Consider the following 7,277-nt stretch of genomic DNA (forward strand, 5'->3'; position numbering starts at 1 on the left):
ATTTTTGTATTGCTATTGTTCGTCATAACCTGGAAATGAAAGCTAACTTTTTCATTTCTGATTTTTCATTCATACAAAAATAATTTAATTTCCTTGAAATTTGATGAAGAGTTAGGCTACAAACTTTCAAATGAGTTTTTCTCTACGAATTCAAATTGAACCGAAGCGCTGACCAAACAGGCCAAAACATCAAGTAGGCATTTGGCAATGATAAGGTTATGGAACCCACTGTTCGATTTTGGTTTGTGAAATTTTGTTAAGGAGATGAGTCCCGTGAAACGATTCGTGAGTTGGTGGAAGAACTGGGCGTCAGTTTCTATGCGTTTATTGATGGTTTAAAACTTAATGAACGGAACGATTTGAATGATCGACAGAAATTGTCACGTTTTGTTATCTTTTCTTCTTTGCTTTTTAGCAACCAAAATGAAAATTTTTTTGATCATCACGTGTGATGAAAAATGGATCCTCTTATCCTCTACGACAACAGGAGACGTACACGACAGTGGTTGGACACCGATGTACTACCCAGGTACTTTTTCAAAGGCATAGACCCACAAAAAACATGATTACGGTATGGTGGTCAGCGACAGGTATGATTCACTATAACTTTCTGCAACTGGTCTGAACCAGCAGAGTCCTATTGTAAGGAAATCGATGAAACGTACGAAAATTGTGTTGACAGCAGTTGGCACTGGTCAACAGGGGAGGTCCGATCCTGCTCAACGACAACGTCTGTCCGCATGTTTCACAATTCACCTTTCGAAAATCAAATGAATTAAATTGAGCTTCAAAGATATGCCTCAACCATCATTCTCCCCATACCTCTCGCCAACAGACTACCATCTTTCCAAACATCACTATAACTTTTTCACCGGTAGTACATTCGCTAATCAGGACCAGTCAAAAACCACCTTCGTCGATTTCATCAAATTCTAACACAATATTCATGCTGACGGAATTGATCGACTTGTGTTGGCAAAAGTGTACTGATTCGAATGGCACCTCTATTAAATTTAATGAGTATTCACTGAGATACCGTTTGAAGTGGACTCGTAGAAACGGATAAAACTTTCAAAACTACTGAATCGTGATTTCATCGCTATGTCAATGTTTGTAATGAAAGAGACAGATCCGTAATTGAAAAAAATTGTTTACGGATTGACACGAAACGTTATTTCAAAGTTTTGTTTAAACTGTTAGAATACAGTTGATCTCGTTTTTTCCACTTTTGAAATTTTTTGAAATAACAATTCTATATAACATTATTTCATTATTTTTCCTGTGTAACTCGAGAAGGGCTATAGTTAATCGATACGTGTTGGATAAATGAATGTCATTAATAAATAATGAAATATTATTTCTGAATACCGTCAGCAGGTCCGGAGAATGTTGCAAATTTAATGTTCTGAAATGTCGCAATTCAATAATGCCCCGTTTGGGGGAACCATTTGAATAAGGCCTCAGTGATTTTTTTGATTTCAGTGCGGAAATTTTCAGTATTTTCAGAAAGCCCCACATTTTATTCATTTTCATTCCATTTGTTCTGTCATATATTTTAAATATGTTAACTCCCTTTTTGAACCATGTAGGTCTCAACCTTTGATAATCCTCAGAACTTTGTTCTATCAGAAAGGACTGATGAATGATAATCGCCAAGCTGTCAATTACTAAGGAAAATATATTATTAATAATAATAATAATAATACCTTTATTTCCAACAGGTTAACACCCAATCACAGGAAATACAGAACAATGCAATTGAAACTATTTCTCAGAGATACTATAATGAAATGTTACATAGGCATAAAAATTAGTACTAATATAAAATTAATTAATAACAAATGAAATTCAAGAGAATGCAGAAACTTATAAATGGAATTTATACACATACATACGGCATATTGACTATGAACGACAAACCCGTAGCCCTTGCTGATCTCAGAGTAAGCCGTATTCCTCCGATAACATTCCAATATACTATTTAGTGAGTCATAGTGAATGTCGCACTGCAAGCTCATTCCATTCACTAAACCACACATATGGAATATTGGTGATCCAATAAGTAGATTGGTTCTTGGTGTAGGAGTGTAACGTAATTTCTTTACGTGACTGAAGACGAGGTACTCTAAAGAAAATTTGAGCTAGAATGTCTGGACAATCAATTTTGTTGTGCAAGACTTTAAAGAGGAATGTAATTGCCGACAGATCTCTTCGTAGTTCAAGAGAGTCGAATGAAAACGTTTCAAGCAAAACATTATACTCAATTCCGCGTTCAGGATATATGCCATTACACTTGAAGAATAGATATTTCAGGAATTTCCTCTGGACAGATTCTATCATTATTTTGGCGTACTGGTAAAAAGGAGACCATATTAGGCCAGAATACTCCAATTTGCTTCTTACGAACGTATTAAACAGAATAATGAGTGTACTAGTATTCGCAAAATTGAACCAGTTTCTTATACAGTATCCCAATGTTTTGAGGGCCGACGAGATTGTCTTTGATATATGATCCATAAAACTTAGTTTAGGATCAAATAAAACTCCTAAATCCTTTATAGAAAGGCATCTTTCAAGGACATTATTATTTATGTTATAATCAAATTGTAAAATAGTTTGTTTTCTGGAGAACGATAGAACTTTGCATTTTGCAATGTTGACAGATAAACGGTTTTTAGAACACCATTCAGTTGCCAAATCGAGTCCAATCTGCAAGTTATGGCAGTCGTTCAAATTATTTATACGATTGTAGATCTTAAGGTCGTCAGCAAAAAGAAGATGATTGCATTTCAACAACTGAGATAGATCGTCAATCAATATTAAAAACAACAGTGGTCCCAGGTTGGATCCTTGAGGCACACCAGAAGCTGCTTGAAATTCGACTGACCTGTAACCACCATATTCAACGTAAAGATCTCGCGCAATCAAGTAGGATGACATTAGCTTTATAAGAGGATCAGAAAGTCCCATCACATCCAGCTTTGACAGCAATATGTGATGATCGATTCTGTCGAAAGCTTTTTGAAGGTCCGTGAAAATTACATCTACTTGACTTTGGGAGTCCAAAGCTGTTGAAATAAATTGAGTTATACATACTAAATTAGATACCGTTGAAATACCGGTCATAAAACCAAATTGCTTGTTCGATAAACAACCACTGACTTCCCTATAAATAGTCTCGTATAAAATTATTTCAAATAGTTTCGCGAAGTTGCAGATTATGGCTATTGCTCTATAGTTGGATATATCATTGCGCTCACCACTCTTGAATACCGGACATATTTTTGTTTTTTTCCAAATTTCAGGGTATTGGCCCGACTTCAACATCATGTTGAATATGATAGATAAGGGTTTGGCAAGTACATAAATACAGTCTTTCACAATGAAACTTGGAATATTGTCGCAACCAGAAGTTAATTTGTTCTTCACTTTTTTCGATGCCGTTATAATATTTTCCTCGGTTATAATAGAGATATTGATATTAGTGTTATTAATTTTAGTGTAAGGGCAGCCTTCAGTTTGAGAGTTATTAGGTGACAGGTAGACACTAGAGAAAAAGAGAGAGAAGGCATCCACAATTGCTTGAGGATTATCGTACTCAATACCTTCATAACACATAACGTTGGGAATTCTAGAATTAGAATTTTTTGAAGATATGAAGCTCCAAAATTTAGATGGTTCATTTTTTATATTGTCCTCGACCGTTTGGATAAACGCTGCGTAGGCAACCTTAATTTGACCTTATATTAGCTGAATAACATAATAAAAGCATACCAGAAATCATAATTTGTTGAAATTGAAATAATTATCCCTTGCTGTTGTTCTTTTTCACGGAATGTCTTCCCGGAATAAAAGCGCTACATGGTTTGTTCATAAAAAGAGAATTGTTCATTTGAATGATTAAAAAGTAAATGAAGGTAAATCGTAAACGAACCGTGTTGAAACGGCAAGCTGTGGAAAATTCCCAGGCCGAAGCTAAAACTTTCTGAGTTTCTATGTAAATTGATGCCTCCCACCTCCTCGTTACTTGTTACCCACTGAGATATGAAATTGAAACAACTTGAAGGAAAAGTAGCGGGGTTTCGAATAACTTTGAAAGATATTCCATATTTCTATTAGTTTTGAATTGAATGTTTGTATTATAATTAGTCGTTAGAATGATTATATATGAAGGCCTGATTATATTTGGAGAATGTGAGAAAGTTTCAAACCCACGCATAACATGTTGCCATAGGAATTTGAACAAAAATAAAAACAATTCAGACAAGGTATTTTTCCAGATGTTTGGAAGGTTGCTATACAGGGTGTTTCAGAATTCGACGGACAAACTTATACCACGTCATTCCTCTTGCAAAATGAGGTAGGACATGTGTGTCCGGAAATGAGCCGTTTCAGAAATACAGGGCGTTGAAGTTGCAAAATAAAAAGACCCTTTTCGTCGTAGCTCCCGGACTAAAAGGAATAAATTAATGAAACTCAGCAAATCGATTACGAGCTAGAATGTGCTTCCTCCAGTGGTATGTTTGCTTCAGTATCAGTAGCCAGTGGCGTTCCAGCGGGGTAATAGCTTATATTTTCCCCCTTATTTTTTACGCCACTGACTTTATATCCACAACCGTCTTTTTTTTGAATTCCTTGATCAATTTTACGTAAAAACCAAATGAACATTCACTATGAAAAAACCAGTAGTTTTCGAGAAAAATTGAGTTGAACTGATAGGTGCATTCTCATATGGGAATATTAATAATCGAGTAAAATAATCGAAATTCCAAAACCGAAATTATTTGAACTCTTTCATCATTCTACCATTCATTGTGTGCTTGAAAAATTATTCACTTCGGCAACATATTGCGGATTTTCTACCATTTTACCAACTTTTTTTGCAGATATGTTGTGAGACCGCAGACCTACTGAATGGCTTTACCTCGAGATTTATTTTTTAATAAAATGTTCCATCCAAACGATTTTCAAAGACAATTACGAATAGTTGGCAAAACTGAACTCAGAATGTTTTATCGAATTATCTTCTCTCACTGGGTAAAAATCCAAGTTTTATCGATTAACCAAAATACCATTACTTGTTTCAACCTTAGCCATCTACAATGTTTCCTGGGCATATCTATTATAGTTTTGTTAGATAACTGTACCGATATTCTCGAGTTCTTCAGCCACTGGTTGAATAGTTTCAGAATACATTCACGTGACTTATAACAATCTTTGATCCACCTAAGCAATGAGGATTACTTTATGCATTGACAACAATAAATTTGTTAGGGGGCTGTGGAAATGAAATGAGATTCGTATGACACTTCCAAGTTAACGTAGCTGTCAGAAAGTGTTTGATTGTGTATTTCGTATAATAAAAATGAATTTTACATTCGAAGAGTTAGCGGACATGCACCTTATTTATGGAAAATCGGGACGAAATGGAAGGCTGGCACAAAGAATGTATCGTGAAAATTTTCCTGGAAGAAATAGAATTCCTAATTGGAAAACGTTCGAAAACGTGGACAGAAGACTCAGGGAAACAGGAAGTTTTTTAATTACCAGAAGGAATGCAGGTATACAGAGAACTGTAAGAAATTATATCACAGAAGAGGAGATATTGAACTATGCTGCTGAACATCCGTCTGAAAGTAGTAGATCTATAGCTAGAGTGCTGCATGTGTCTTCATCATCTGTTTGGAGGACTTTGCATGAACAGCAGTTATACCCATATCGACTGAGAAAAGTTCAGGCACTGAAACCAGAGGACTATCCAGATCGAATTGAATTTTCTCGATGGTTTTTAAGTATGTGGAGAAATAATCCGGAATTTATCAAGCAAGTGTTATACACTGATGAGGCAAAATTCACAAGGGAAGGTATTTTCAATTCTCGCAATAGCCATATTTGGGCCGAGGAAAATCCTTTTGCTATTCATCCTCATGGCCATCAAACAAAATTTTCATTGAATGTTTGGGCAGGAATAGTAGAAAACCGTTTAGTTGGTCCTTATCTTTTACCAGATAATTTGAATAGGGACAATTACAGCACTTTCTTGGGAGAAGTATTGCCTGAATTGTTAGAAGATGTTCCTCTGAATATCCGGAATGGAATGTGGTTTCAGCACGACGGTGCTTCTGTTCATTTTTCGTTAGCTGCTAGAGAGTACCTAAATCGGAAATTCGGTGACAATTGGATTGGTCGAGGTGGACCCCACAAATGGCCTGCCAGATCACCAGATTTGAATCCTGTTGACTATTTTCTTTGGGGTCATATGAAGTCACTGGTTTGTGAAACAGAACCAAAAAGAATTAGTCGCCCGCATTCAAGCTGCATCGATAACGATTGCCGAAAATTTAGAATCATTAGAAAAAGTGCGATTTTCTATGTTGCGCCGTTGCAGATCGTGTATAAGTGATGACGGAAAAAATTTCGAACAATTACCCTATTGATTATTCATCAGATGTTCTCATTATTATTCAAAATCACATTTGAATTTTCAATGTAAATTTCAAAAAGAAATTCGTGTTTATGACTCACTGTTCTAGAATTTCAACAGTATTGTTTCTTATCACATTATCTAAAATATGTGTAGAGAAGGTATATTTTGAACATGATATTTCTACTCAAAGATGAATTATGAGTACCGACATCCAACTAAGAGTTATGTAATTAGCTGTAAATAGACAACTTCCATTTCTTCATTTATTTAAAAAACTTCATTTACTGACTAGAGTTAGCGAAGATCTTATCAGATGGTTATTCAAATAAATTGACTTCTTCCAAATACATTTCTTTTTTTCAGGCGTATAATTAGAGTCTACTGGTAAAATTTTGTTTTTCGGCTTCATCTGTGAAAATTTGAAAACACTGTATACTTTGAGAATGTTTTTCATTTTCTTATTAATGAATATTCTTCAAAATATTTACGATTCTACAAAGAGAAGTGTGATTTCACGAATGGGAAAGACAGGATAATTGTGAACAAAAAATAATCCAGAATAATGGTGTTATTTTAGGATAATTGGAGCCTAACTCAGTCGAGATTCCGAATGATCGCAAATTTTATTTGGGGTCACTTTTTTTCAGATCACAAAGTCACTCGAAGATCTGAGAACAATGAAATCTATTGACAAGCACGAAAATAAGCCTCAAGAGTTATGATTTGTCATTACAATATGCTAAACATAACAAAAATTGGTACGATGATAGAAAACCCACAATAATTACCATCACTTGCAAGCGCTAAATTAATGGTAAAATCATAAAAGAGTTCAAATAATTTTGGTTTT

The sequence above is a fragment of the Leptinotarsa decemlineata genome, unplaced genomic scaffold (genome assembly GCF_025532065.1).
Source record: "Leptinotarsa decemlineata unplaced genomic scaffold, Ldec_3_MD MMD2_P_RNA_scaffold_6, whole genome shotgun sequence".
Classification (NCBI taxonomy): domain Eukaryota; kingdom Metazoa; phylum Arthropoda; class Insecta; order Coleoptera; family Chrysomelidae; genus Leptinotarsa; species Leptinotarsa decemlineata.